Here is a 14,785-nt window from a genome sequence, read left to right as displayed (position 1 = left end):
GCAATACACAAGTAGTCATTATAGTCAATTAAACTGCAAGATAAAACCCTTAAGAGGTCAGAAAGTGAACACTTATAACCTCTCCAAAAGAACAATGTAATGTCACTCTTCTAACTGTCTGGGTAAATTGCTTTCATAAATATAGTTTCATTGTTTATTATTCATGTACCAAAATAACTTCCTTTGCTTGGACTAACATCAGTTTAACGGAATAAACATTTAAGCTGTCTCCCTGTATATTCAGATATCCAAAAGTCAAAGGGAAAAAATCACAAAAATATTAATGAAGTTTCTTGTCAGCCATATACAATTAAACTTAATTAAATAAAGTGTAGATCCATGATAGTACATACACTGAACGTGAAAACAGTTCTAAAGAAAAAAAATTTACAATTTTGATCATGTTTAAAATGAGCAAAATAATTGCATTAGTTCGCCATAGCTCAAGTTATGGCAATATTGAGTGTGATTACCTTGAGCAGCAATTCACCACCTGAGGTAGATGCTACACCTGCTCTTTGGAAAGAATCTCGAGAGACTGAGTTCTTTATTCCTTCCCCTGAACTGTTTGCTGCTGAAGGAATTCATTGATGAGACCAGTACTGTGTCATTGAGCATTGTCACCTTTAGGAAGAAAGTATTATGTATTGCACTGGAATAAGTAAATGCAATAACATGAAGAGTGTCATCTGCATTTACCCGCAATTTCATAGTTCCATGTTCCAAGACATGGAATCTTGTACTTGCCACTGCTTTTTTGTGCACATGTACTTCTGTATAGTTTCATTGTAAATGAAATGTTGTGCACTATCTGACATTAGTCCAAAGAGGTAGCAACAAAATTGTTTACAGAAATACACTGGAAAATTGATGACAGGCAACAACAGTTCCAAAATATTAGTCACTGTGTAATATATACTACCAGCAAACACCCCCCCCCCCCCCCCCCCCCCCCCCCCACCCTCAGTTCTTTAAAAAATCAAACTTCCATATCTAAAACAACTTCAGGTGTCTCATTACTTTATAAATGAGTTAAATATGTGGTGTTAAGCATATAAAACGTTAATGGCTCAAGATGCAAAACTCTAATTGTGTTCAAAGTTTATTGGAAATTGCTAAATGCTCTCATTATGAAACACTGGATGATTATAGTCAGGGTAATGGGTACTCCATCTTAAACAAAAGCTGGTTTTTCACACATACCAATGTTTGACATCATAGGTCCTTAAATACGTGTCATACAATGATATAATTGTGCAGGTACGTTTAGTGGTACATGTGGACACACTGCAAATTTTTTTCACTTTGAAAGAGTAGTAAAGAAGTAATAAATAAAGAGTCATGCCAGATGCTAAAGTAGAACTCAATAAACAATAAAAATGTAATAAGTGATGATCATTCTACCTTCCATCATTTTGTGGAGTGTATCAGCAATAAAAAGTTTCATAAAGGTTGCAAATTGTGTATAAAATTGTTTGGGAATCACTAAATACTGTCATTCTCAAATACTGGATGAATATAGTCTGGGTAATTGGCATGCCACAAGTTAAGCTGCCAGTTTCTAGCTGTAATACTTGTCTAACTGTTAAACTTTTGACATGAGTTCATACTTCTTAACTGGTAGATTAAGACAGTATTTTAACTTTTTAAATTTGGTCAATAATTATATGAAATTCTGAAAGTCAAATCTTTGTTGTCCCCCTGGAAACTGTTAGTTAGGCAGCCAGCAACTGGGACTGTGAACCGCGTTCGCCATTTAGTAATATATATTGCTGCAGCTTTCCTTTCCTAAGAAAATTTTACAGTTCTATAGTGGAAGTATACTTCCCACTATTATAAGTTATCAAAACATTATTACAGATATGTTCCACTTGCAAACATTTTATAAAAGTGTACATGTTCTCTCTCTGTGTGTGTGTGTGTGTGTGTGTGTGTGTGTGTGTGTGTGTGTGTGTGTGTGTGTGTCTATATATAAATGTATGTATGTTCCACATCTCTTCGTAAAACACTGGATTGATTTCAATCAAACTTGGTATATATATCGCTTACGATCTGTTAACAGCCACTGTGGGGATAAGAACCACCTCCCTCTCAAAGGAGTAAGAGTGAGGGTGGGAGTGAAAAAGTATTGTAGCCCATGATGTGCAAATAGCCAGAATATATTCATCCAGTATTTGAGAATTAAGAGCACTTAGTGGCTTGCTACAAACTTTACACATTATGTCAAACATTTTTTTGCCTACACTCCCTGCAAAATGATGAAAGGAAAAAAGTTTACTGCTTACAGTGAAACTTGTATCATGTGTGGCATTTTAATTTATTATTTCTGTACTTCTAACTCTATTCACAACACAATTAGAAAATGGCATCTACATATGCCACTGGATGTGCTAGCAAAATTGTATCATTGTACCACATGTAATTCAGGATATATGGTATCATAAATATTTAGCTGGAACTGTGGTACAAAATTCGCTAGAGGTACAAAAATGAGTGACATATGTTAAATATACGTGACAAGTGTGTATGTGGGTGAAGCTATGGATAAAAGGTCCTCCTAAACCCCTGGATTGGTTTCACCACCAAACTTGGTGCATACATTACTTACTATCTGGAAAGAAATACTGCGGGGGGGTATGAACTAGCGACCTCCTTTTGGGGTGGGGATTATAATGTGGAGAGAAGTGGGAGGAGGAGAAGGTGGACGGAGAGAGGGGGTGGGAGAAATGGACAGGGAAAGGGTACAGCAGGAAATGGACAGAGAAAGGGAAGATGGACAGAGGGGGGAGAAGGAGGAGGAGGAAGTGGACAAAGAGAGGAAAGAGGAGGAGAGGGACAGAGGGAAGGGGTGCAGGAGATAAGGAAGGGGGAGGGGGGGAGGAGGAGGAGATTGTTAAAGAGCTGAGTGAGGAGGAGTTGGACTTACAAGGGGTGAGGAGGAGGAGATTTACAGAGGAGGAAGGAGGAGGGGGGGGGGGGGAAGTGAGAGAGAGAGACAGGGGCAGAAAATGAACAGTGAGAAGGGGGTGAAGGAGGTGGACAGAGACAGGGTGGAGGAGGATGTGGAAGAGAGTGGGGGCAGGAGGAGGTGGAGAGAGAGGGGGGAGAAGGAGATGGACTAATAGAATACTGGAATAACTAAGTATCTGGACAATGCAGAGTACTCACCTTGTTGTGTGATAATGAGTGGAAAATAAAAAGTCAATATCCAGAAAACTGTTGACTTTTGTAACACTCTCATTTGTGTGGATTAAGGGTAAATGATATTTATGATATTTAGTGCGGAGTGGTTGAATTTTAAATGCAATTGATAGGCTTCTAACAAAAAATATAAAGTATTGTGCTCTTGCAGATAATTTTTTATGAAAATTGGTTATTTAAGACTATTGAGACAACAGTCAGTGTCTGTCATGTGCCAAGATTGTAACGGAGCTTGCAAAATATAATTTATCATCACACACAGTCTGAGTAATCTAAAAAAAAAAAAAAAAAAAAAAAAAAATGGAGGGGACACATGTATAGAAACTAATTTTTATTTTAAATATGGTGGTGCTGTTGTAGGTTTCCATGTTTAGTGTATTATTTGAGTGTGATTGATACGCAAATTTTTCTAGTATTATGCAATCAAAGGAAAAATGTCTGAGGTCGATGATAGAAAGTCAGTTCGTAATAAAAATATTTCTGTTACTGATAAAACAGATATATGTACAGTATTTAACAATCATTTTCTCAGCATCGCTGGTGAATTAAATAAAAAATTAGTTCCTACAGGGAATCATATAACTCTATTGGAAAATGCCTTTTTGAGATTGATGTCTGAAATACTCCTCTGTGATACTGACAAGCCGGCCGCGGTGGTCTAGCGGTTCTAGGCGCGCAGTCCGCAACCACGCGACTGCTACGGTCGCAGGTTTGAATCCTGCCTCGGGCATGGATGTGTGTGCTGTCCTTAGGTTAGTTAGGTTTAAGTAGTTCTAAGTTCTAGGGGACTGATGACCACAGTAGTTAAGTCCCATAGTGCTCAGAGCCATTTGAACCATTTTTGATACTGACAAGGGTGAGATTGATTCAATAATTATATCATTGAAGACTAAGGACTCATGGATATGATGAAATACTTAGCAGAATATTAAAGTACTGTGCTGCACACGTTAGTCCTGTACTTAGCCATATTTGTAATTTTTCCTTTAGGAATGGTCAGTTTCCTGAACAATTAAAGTACTCAGTAGTAAAGCCACTTTATAAAAAGGGAGAAAGGGATAATGTAGACAATTTTAGACCTGTTTCTATGCCATCAGTGTTTGCTAAAGTTATTATTGATCATTGCTATCAAATGTACAGTTCGCCTTTAGAAGTAGTTAAACAAATTAAAATGCTATATACTCTTTTCTCTGTGAGGTACTGGAAGAGCTAAACAAAAGGTTTCAAATGCTAGGCATATTTTTTGATTTAACTAAGGCATTTGATTGTGTTGATGACATATTACTCCAGAAGTTGGACCATTATGGAATACGGGAAAAACTCACAATTGGTTCACCTCTTACTTTAACAACAAACAGCAAAAGGTCATTATTCACAGTGTTGAGAATGGCTGTGATGTGGGGTCTGAGTTGGGGTATGGTCAAATGGAGGGAGGGGGGGGGGGTGCCCCAGGGATCAGTGTTGGGGCCACTCCTGTTCGTTATTTATGTAAATGATATGCCCTCTAGTATTATGAGTAACTCTAAAATATTTCTGTTTGCTGATGACACTAGCTTAGCAGTAAAGGATGTTGTGTGCAACATTGGCTTGGTTTCAAAGAGTGCAGTTCATGACATAAGTTCATGGTGTGTAGAAAATAAACTAACACTAAATCACAGTAAGACTAAGCTTTTACAGTTTCTAACACTTAATTCAACAAAACCCAAAATTTTAATTTCACTGAATGGGCATATGATAGTGAAACCGAACAGTTCAGATTTCTAGGTGTTCAGGTAGATAGTACACTGCCATGGAAAGCCCACATTCAGGATCTTGTTCAGAGACTTAATGCTGCCATTTTTACTATTCGAACTGTATCTGAAGTAAGTGATCATTTGACATGAAAATTAGTCTACTTTGCTTATTTTCATTCACTTATGTCATATGGTATTATATTTTGGGGTAACTCTTCCCACTCTAAAAGGATATTTTTGGCTCAGAAATGGGCAGTTCGGACAATAATTGGCGTAAGTTTGTGAACCTCTTGTCGACCCCTGTTCACTAGTCGGGGTATTTTGACATTGGCCTCTCAATAAAGAAAAATATATGTATATATGTTCTTTAATGTCATTTCTTGTTAACGATATCTGCTTATATATTCTTTAGTGTCATTTCTTGTTAACAATATCAGCTTATTCCTAAGAGTTAATTCGGCAGAAATCCAACCTGCATTTGGGTCAGACTTCCTCACCTCTTTTGCAGAAAGGTGTGCAGTATACTGCTGCACCCATTTTCAGTAAGCTACTACAAGAATTCAGTAATCTTAGCAGTAATCCAGGCACTTTCAAATCGAAACTGAAGAGTTTCCTAATGGGTGACTCCTTCTATTCTGCGGAGAAGTTCCTTGAAAAATTAAACTGATTCTTATGTTATATTGTTGACTGTGTTTACTTAAACTTATGGCTTGACTTTTTTTGGGTTCATAAACATTTTATTTTTATCTGTTATTACTTTTATGTTGTAATTTCATGTACTGATATGTTCCATGACCTTGGACATTTGCTCCTCAATTTGGTCCTACGGAACTCGAGGTGTAAATAAAATAAAACTAAAATGAGGTAAAGAGAAATTACAGTACTTTCAATAGACATGGTATATTGATATTTTTTACTTTTGGACCATCTAATTACAACTGAAAGAAACACAATTTTTGTGCCATAAGCTTTTCTCATTTATTCTTCATAAGGCATCTCCAGTGGCCTGGAATATCCACATATTTTTGTTTATACAATTTAGTTTAAATTTTGGGATTATAATATATATATAAACAGTTCTAGTGGTTGGCTTTTCTATGACATAGTAGTAATTTGAAATTCTGCTACCAGATTGGTGGGTGGTTTTCTACATGTGTTTTTGTCCATTTTGGGCCCTGTCCTCCTCCTTATAATTGCCAATTGAAATTTTGTTTTGCAGACTTCACAGCACACTTGTTTTGGTCATTGTTGCTGACTGTCAAATGTTGTCAAAAATCAAATGGTAATGCGAACTATTGAGTGTAATTTTGAGACATCTGTGATCTGTGTGTGTGTGTGTGTGTGTGTGTGTGTGTGTGTGTGTGTGTGTGTGTTCTCAGAGAGAGAGAGAGAGAGAGGGAGGGAGAGAGAGAGAGAGAGAGAGAGAGAGAGAGAGAGAGAGAGAGAGAGAGATCACAGATATCCCAAAATTACACACAGTAGTTGGTGATAACATTCGACAGTTGCCAACACCAACCAAAACATAGCATCAAAACAAGTGTTCAGTTCCTAAAGCTGTGAAGTATGGAAAACAAATTTTTAAATGGCAAGGAGGAGGAAAGTGCCAGAAAATGGAACAAAAACGCAACATATTGAAAAACATCCAAGCATCCTGTAAGCAGAATTTTAAGTTATTACTTCGTCATAGAGAAGCCAGTCACCAGAAGTGTTTATAGCCTATCTAAACATTGTCCCAAAATTTAAACTAAATTGTATAAGCAAAAATATGTGCATATTCCAGGCCACTCAAGGTGCCTTGTGAAGAATAAAGGCGAAATGCATATGGCTTGAAAATTGTGTTTCCATTCGATTGTAATTGGATGGTCCAAAAGTAAAAGTTACCAACATACCATAACATTACATACAACTGAGGACAACAGGACTACTAATGTTATGACGACAACAAATGAACCGTCGCCAATGTGAATGACTGGTGGCCAATGCTAAATAGAATCTCTTCTTTGCATATACAGCAGGTTTGTCACTGAAGTCAATAAGGAGCTGGCTGCATGATCTGGGTCTATGATGACTAAAATACTTAGAAGTCATTGGAAAAAAAAAATATATTGTACTTAACTGGTGGTACAGGAGTCTTCATAGTCAGGAGGAATATAATTACAAACAGAGAGCTATAAAGGCATCACATAGGCAATACTTTAACTAAGCGCCTTGTTAGAGGTTGCTTCCTATCAGCTGAAGGCTATTACTACTTTCCTACTTGTTGCCCCAAGAAAGAGTGGCTGAGCGCACGCTAGAGACTTGTTGCAAGCCGCGGTGCGGCGCTAGTGGTGCTAGTCTCGACTCGTGGGTCCAGTGATACTAGTGCGGAATGCGATCAATAGCTGCAACCCCTAACAAGTGTGGTATCGAACGTTGATACCACAACTGAAGTTAAAGATGTTTCAATAGAAACATTTATAAGTGAAAATACACTGAGGTGACAAAGTTATGGAGTATCTTCTAATATCATGTTGGACCTCCTTTTGCCCAGTGTAGTGCAGCATTTTGATGTGTCATGGACTCAAGTCACTGAAAGTCCCCTGCAGAAGTATTGAACCATGCTGCCTCTATAGCCATCCATAATTGTGAAATGTTGCCGGTGCAGGATTTTGTGCACAAACTGACCTCTCGGTTATGTCCCATAAATGTTCGATGTTATTCAGATCATATGATCTGGGTGGCCAAATCATTCACTCAAATCATCCAGGACACCCTCCTTCCATTTTAACTCTGTTGCAATTTCTTTGCATTTGTTTGTCTTGGTGGTCGTCTTTTCCCTACATGTGTTCATCTCACCTTGTCTTTTTGGGGTAGACATTTAATATGTTGCATTGACTGGTTCGTCCTCTTTTGTTCTTGTGATCAGCCAGCCCAGACCATCTGCTCTTGTGGTTTGGTCCTGTTATGCCCCAAACAAACCAACCAACCAATCACATCATCCAGAATGCTTTTCAATCCTATTACGAACAACTGTGGCCTGGTGACATGTCATCATTGAGAACATGAAGCCCATGGATGGGTGCAAATGGTCTCCAATTACCTGAACATGACTATTTCCATCGACAATTGGTTCAGTTGTACCAGAAGACCCAATCCATTCCATGTAAACACAGCCCAAATCATTATGAAGCTGCCACCAGCTTGCACAGTGGCTTATTGACATGGTTTTCCAGCTGTCTAGTTTCCAACCAATAGGACACAAGCTGAGGAGAGGCACTGCAGGCATTGTTGTGCTCTTAGCTAAGGCGCTTATGGTGGTCGTCTGTTGCTGTAGGCTGTTAATGCCAAATTTTGCCCCACAGTCATAATGGATACATTCATCATATGTCCCTCATTGATTTCTGTGGTTATTTCATATGGTGTGTTAGCACTAACTACTCAACACAAATACCACTTCTCACAATTTTTAAGAGGAAGCCGTCTGTCACTTTGTTGTCCATGGTGAGAAGTTAAGCCTGAGGTGTGGTGTTCTCAGCACACTCTTGATGCTGTGGATCTTGGAGTACTGAATTCTCTAACAACTTCTGAAATGGAATGCCCCACGTGTCTAGCTCCAACTACCATTCCATGTTCAAAGTCTGTTAATTCCCATCATGTGGCCATAATCGTGAGAAACTTTTCATGTGAATCATCTGAGTAGAAATGACAGCTCCACCAATGCATTGCCCTTGTATACCTTGTGTATTATGTGATACTACCACCATCTGTATATGTTTATATTACTATCCCATGACTTTTGTCACCTCAGTGTATGAATCTTAGCTTTTGGAAATACTAGTTCCTTCCTCAGGGAGAAAGTGGGTATGCCGAGGAAGTTAAAAAAAAGGGTGCAATTTACTCAGACCCCAGTGTGAAAGGGACCCACTTGTTGTGAGGGTGAGGGGAAAACAGCTCCTCTGTATCTTCCACTGTGCTCACTAGATTACTGTCAAGGTTCTCCAGATCTCGAAGACACTTTTCCATTTATCTTTGCCTTCTTTTCTCACATATCAAGGGGTCCCTCTTTACCTGAGATCTGAATGGCCAGATTCTCCCCCAATGTTTTCCCTTTTCTACACTTCCAACTCTTTCGTCCATTCTCCCCTGAGGAAGTAGCCTGTGCTTCTGAAACTAAGGTTACTGTTTCTTTTTCTATCAGCTTTATTGGGAATTGTGCCTCCTGAAGGCATGTATCTTGTTGTGAATTAAAATGCAATTTTCCTTGTTATGAAAAGCTTCATAAGAATTATTCTTGCATTATTAATTATGGATTAATATAATTTTCAAAGCTCATCCAATTATAGAAAAGTCAGGACTATGATTTATGACAATCTTTTTCCTCGCTTACCCCTCACCTTTATAAATTATTGTAACATTTAAATGAATTTCATTTTAGATAAAGTCAAACTTTTCATCAATAAAAGTGACTCGTACTGTGGGGCAAAATAGAATAGAGTGACTGCTTCACATTGAGCAGAAACTGTGTGTGGAAGATTTACAACTTTGTTTGCAAGTTTACAAACAGGAAATCATGGTGTGATGAGTGGCAGCATGCTCTAATTGCAGAAAAACGTAATTTGATGTAAATGGGTATGAAAAACAATTCCATAATGTTCAAATACAGCATTAGTGGTGTGCTTCTTGACATTGCAAAGCGATACCAGATGGAACGTGCACATAAAGATGATAGTAGGGAAGGTGAATTGTCAGATTTGGTTAATGGGGAGAACATTAGGAAAATGTAGCTCACGTATAAAGGAGAGAGGATATGGAACACTAGGGTGGCCTAATCTTGAGTACTGCTCATGTGTGTGAAATATCCACCAAGTCAGACAATGAAGACTAAGCAACTGAAAGGCATGCTGCTAGATTTGCTACCAGTAGTTTCAGTGAGCACACAGTTATTATGGAGGTATCCTGTGAGCTCAAATAGGAATCCCTGGAGGGAAGACGATTTTCTTTTTACAAAACACTATTGAGAAAATTTAGAAAACTACATTTACAGCTGACTGCAGACTAATTGTACTGTCACCGACATACATTTTACTTAAGGACTGTGAAGACAAGATAAGAAAAATTGGAGCTTGTACAGAGGCATATAGACAGTCATGGAACAGGAAAGGAAATGGCTAGTAGTGGTACAAGGTACATCCACCATGCGCTGTATGATGGCTTGTGGAGTATGTATGTAGATGTAGGTTCCAGTGAATCCACCCTGTAGATTTGTAGGAGGAACATTAGAGTATTCAGAAATTGGTGACTGTTGCTACTATTTAATACGTAAACTGATCAGGTTTTGTGTTAAACCCATTGATAGATTACGGTCGTGTGTCAAATTGCTATCCAAACCTTGCCCATTGCCTTTCACTGTCATCCCTATCAAATCAAGCCCTCTCAACATGAAATGCCCATGACACACATAAAAAAAAAAAGATGGGAACAATATGATGATCATTGTAAACGCTCTTTTGTAGCAACATCTCATTTTTCTCACACTAATAGTGTAAAATGTTTTTGAAGCTTTTCAATAACTAAGCAGTGTTCATCCTTGTAGTTTCTTTGAGGTCAACATTTGGGCTGCCTTTTTTCTAGTGCTGTTGATGATGAATTTGCTGACTGAGGAAAATATATTGCAGATACATTACCCCAATAATTAATTTTTTGGGACATTGTATTATATGTTCAGCAAGTGAGACTGAAATTTTGTAGTAACTGTTCCATTCTTAATACTAATTGTTTTTGTTTTCGTACCTTTTCACTTTGAATTTTCTTGAGATACAGGAAATAGAGAGCGGTTATCAATATCGTAAAAAGATTTTAACAGTATGTAACTGACTGCAAGCAGTTCAAATTTGCTTCATTTACGGTCAACCAATTTCAGTATTTGTTGTTGATCCATCAGTTTAGCAGTAACAGTAGTGTGGAATATATACAGGGTGAGTCACGAGGTTTTCCCCCGGTTGCTGGATGTTATTCCTTACAAGGGAACCTCCCCATCACACCCCCCCTCAGATTTAGTTATAAGTTGGCACAATGGGTAGGCCTTGAAAAACTGAACACAGATCAATCGAGAAAGCAGGAAGAAGTTGTGTGGAACTATGAAAAAAATAAGCAAAATATACAAACTGAGTAGTCCATGTGGAAATAGGTAACATCAAGGATAGTGTGAGCTCAGGAGCGCCGTGGTCCTGTGGTTGGTGTGAGCAGCTGCGGAATGAGAGGTCCTTGGTTCAAGTCTTCCCTTGAGTGAAAAGTTAAATTTTTTATTTTCAGGCAATTATTATCTGTCCGTTCGATGCGAGGTAACTGCGCCGTAGTATGGGGACGCTACACCTAAACAAACATCGAAACACACAACGCACATGCCGTCACCAGTGTCATATAGAATATATCAGACGTGTTTTCCTGTGGAGGAATCAGTTGACCTATGACCTTGCTATCAAATGTTTTCGGTTGCCATTGGAGAGGCACAGCCTTTCGTCTACTAATCGCACGGTTTTGCGGTGCGGTCGCAAAACACAGACACTAAACTTATTACAGTGAACAGAGACGTCAATGAACAGACAGACAGATCATAACTTTGCAAAAATAAAGAAAGTAAACTTTTCACTCGAGGGAAGACTTGAACCAAGTACCTCTCGTTCCACAGCTGCTCATGCTAACCACGGGACCATGGCGCTCCTGAGCTCACACTATCCTTGATGTTGCCTATCTTGCGCATGGACTACTCAGTTTGTATATTTTGCTTATTTTTTTCATAGTTTCACACAACTCCTTCCTGTTTTCTCGATTGATCTGTGTTCAGTTTTTCAAGGCCTATCCACTGTGCCAACTTATAACTAAATCTGAGCGGGGTGTGATGGGGAGGTTCCCTTGTTAGGTTATTTGGAACAAAAAATGTAAATACAGTAATGTGATCTGATCCATAATTAAGAAGCTACAACAGAGTTCTGAAACATGCCACGATGTATGGAGTGGTACACTTGTGTTCACAGGGCACCTGATCAGTCTTACGTAGACAAGTGCAGCGAGTGGTACGTTTGCATAACAACCACATTGTTGATACTGCAGTCACTGTTTACTGTTATTGTCTCCTGTGTATAGTACACTTTGTGATGCTGTACAAGTTTTCATCACAGGAGTATGGAGAGCTGGTGTACGTTTTGGGCTTCTGTGACGGTAATGTAAAACTGGTTAAATGGAAATCAGCAGCTCTGTCGCTTCATAATGTTCAGTGATGAGGCAACCTTTACAAGAGATGGCATGAACAACATACATAACATGCATATCTGGGCAGATGAAAATCGCCATGCCACACTAGTTATCTCAATTTCAACACAGGTTCAGTGTCAATATCTGGTGTGGTGTTGTGTGTGATCAGTTATTGGGGCCATTTATTCTCCCAGAAAATTTAAATGGTCAGATGTATGGTAACTTTTTACGAGAAGACTTATTGCAGCTTCTTGAAGATGTTCCTCTGGAAACAAGACACCTCATGTATGTTCAACATGATGGGGCACCTGCACACTTCCATCATGTGGTAACAGCTTATCTTAATCAGCAATTCCCACATCGATGGATAGGTCGCAGGGGCCCTATCAACTGGCCTGCCAGATTGCCAGATTTGACTCCGCTAGATTACTGCATCTAGGGGTGGATGAAAGACATCATGTACAAAGTTAAGGTGGAAACATGAGAAGAATTGATACAACACATTTTTGATGCTACAACATCAATAAGGAACGAGCATGTGAAATTATGAATTGCAATTCATTCCCGTGCGAATCTTTGCCTTCAAATGCAGGGAGGAAATTTTGAACACTTGCTTTAAATCCACTCTGAATGCAAGAGACTGCTACAAAATTGTTTAAATTAATTATTATGTGCATTTTTGAAAGTGAAATCCTACAATAAAAGTTTTTTCTGCCATTTCCTGAGTTTTTCAATTACTGTGGCTCCTTAATTATGGATCTGATCCCATTACTGTATTTACATTTTTTGTTCCAAATAACCTTAGGAATACCCTCCAGAAACCAGGGGAAAACCTCGTGACTCACCCATATACTGTAACATTGTTTTAATGTTAATGGGTTTGTTTATATTGTATTTGATGGAACCATTACATCTCAGACAGTCATAGACTTCCTACATACTAAGATTATTGTTATTATTAGATGTGTGTGTGACAGAATACAAATTACAGCGAAAACATGAGTGACCGATCGGACTTTAAAAACAACATTTCAAGTGTTCCCGTTGATGTCTCGGTAAACTCAGTAAGCCAAAAACTGGAAGATAAATGTAAATGGAAGGTGGTGACATACAACAAAAGGAAAAACAAGGCGACAGATACGCAACAAAAGGAAAATTACTTTTTAATAATTGGCGATTCGCTGCTGAAGAATATCGCTGTCCCCAATTGCAAGATCGACGTACGACCTGGAATTAGAACGCAACAACTCGGTAAACATTTTAAAAATATGATAAATGCAAGACAAGATACTACAGAAGCTGATTCTGATACCAGACATAAATATAAAGGGGTGTTTATACTTGTTGGAACGAATTCGTTAAGGAGCAGCAGTGAGGAAGAAATGGCAAACGAAACAAGAAACATGATTCGTTCTGCAAGAAATATGCATGCAGGATCTCATCTGATACTTAGCGGAATCATAAACAGAAGGTCGGTGAGTGAAAAATGTATCGCCAAAATAAACTGTGTTCTTAAAGAACAATGTGATTGTCGTGGGGCAATTTTTATAGACCCAAACAAATTCCTATGAGAAAACTCACTAGCGAAGGATGGCTTGCATTTAAATAGACTGGGGTCTGTAACGTTCAGCAGAATGTTTGCAGATGTCTGCAAAATCATTAGATGCAAGGGAAACTAATATGGCCTGAAGGGGGTGAAAAATCATACACTCCAGCTGGAAAAGAAAAATATAAGCACCATACAAAAAAAGACGATACTAAAGAATTTGCCCCAGAATGCAGCTCACAACATGTAAACCAACAAAAGAAAAATTACATAAAATTACTTCATCAAAATATTCAATACTTTGGTAACAAAAAATTAGAAGCAGAAGTACTCCTGAGTGAAGTAAGACCAGACATATTATGCATAAGTGAACATGGACTAACTGAAAGTAAAATACATAATGTTGCAATAAAGGACTACAAACTAGCTAGTTACTTCTGCAGATCTAAATATAAGGGTGGTGGCATTTGTATATATATTAAAACAGGTACTCTATCAAAGAATGTAAACAGTGAAGCTGCTACATTTCCCATAGCTAGAGAAAAAGACTGAAGTTACTGGTATAGTGGCAGAGGATTTTAGAGTCTTTTGTGTGTACAGGTCACTATGTGGCAGTATTAGCATCTTTCTAAAAAAAATTGCTAGCTTATTGAGAATGAATATGAAGAGAAATCTTATTATATGTGGAGACTTCAATATTGACATGGGAAAAGACACAAAAATAAGACAGGATTTTGAAGAATTGTTAATACAGCATAACATGAAAGTTACAATAACTGCACCAACAAGAGTGACTTCACAAAGTGAGACAGTTATTGACAACATAATTACTAATATGTGTAACTATAAGTCACATGTAGTTCAGACAGAAATATCTGATCATCATGGACAACTAATCAGCTTTTTTGCAGAAGTAATGACACAGTATCAGAACCAAAACAAACAACCAAAGAAATTAGGATCATCAGTGAACAAAATATCAACATCTTTAGACCAATGTTGATTAACCTGGAATGAAACCCTACAGGCCCAGAGTGTAAATGAAAAATATGATGCATTTATTTCAACAATTAAG

Source organism: Schistocerca americana, chromosome X (genome assembly GCF_021461395.2).
Source record: "Schistocerca americana isolate TAMUIC-IGC-003095 chromosome X, iqSchAmer2.1, whole genome shotgun sequence".
In the NCBI taxonomy this organism is placed as follows: Eukaryota; Metazoa; Arthropoda; class Insecta; order Orthoptera; family Acrididae; genus Schistocerca; species Schistocerca americana.
The sequence above is the reverse complement of the archived record's forward strand: the minus strand, read 5'-3'. Positions refer to the sequence as shown.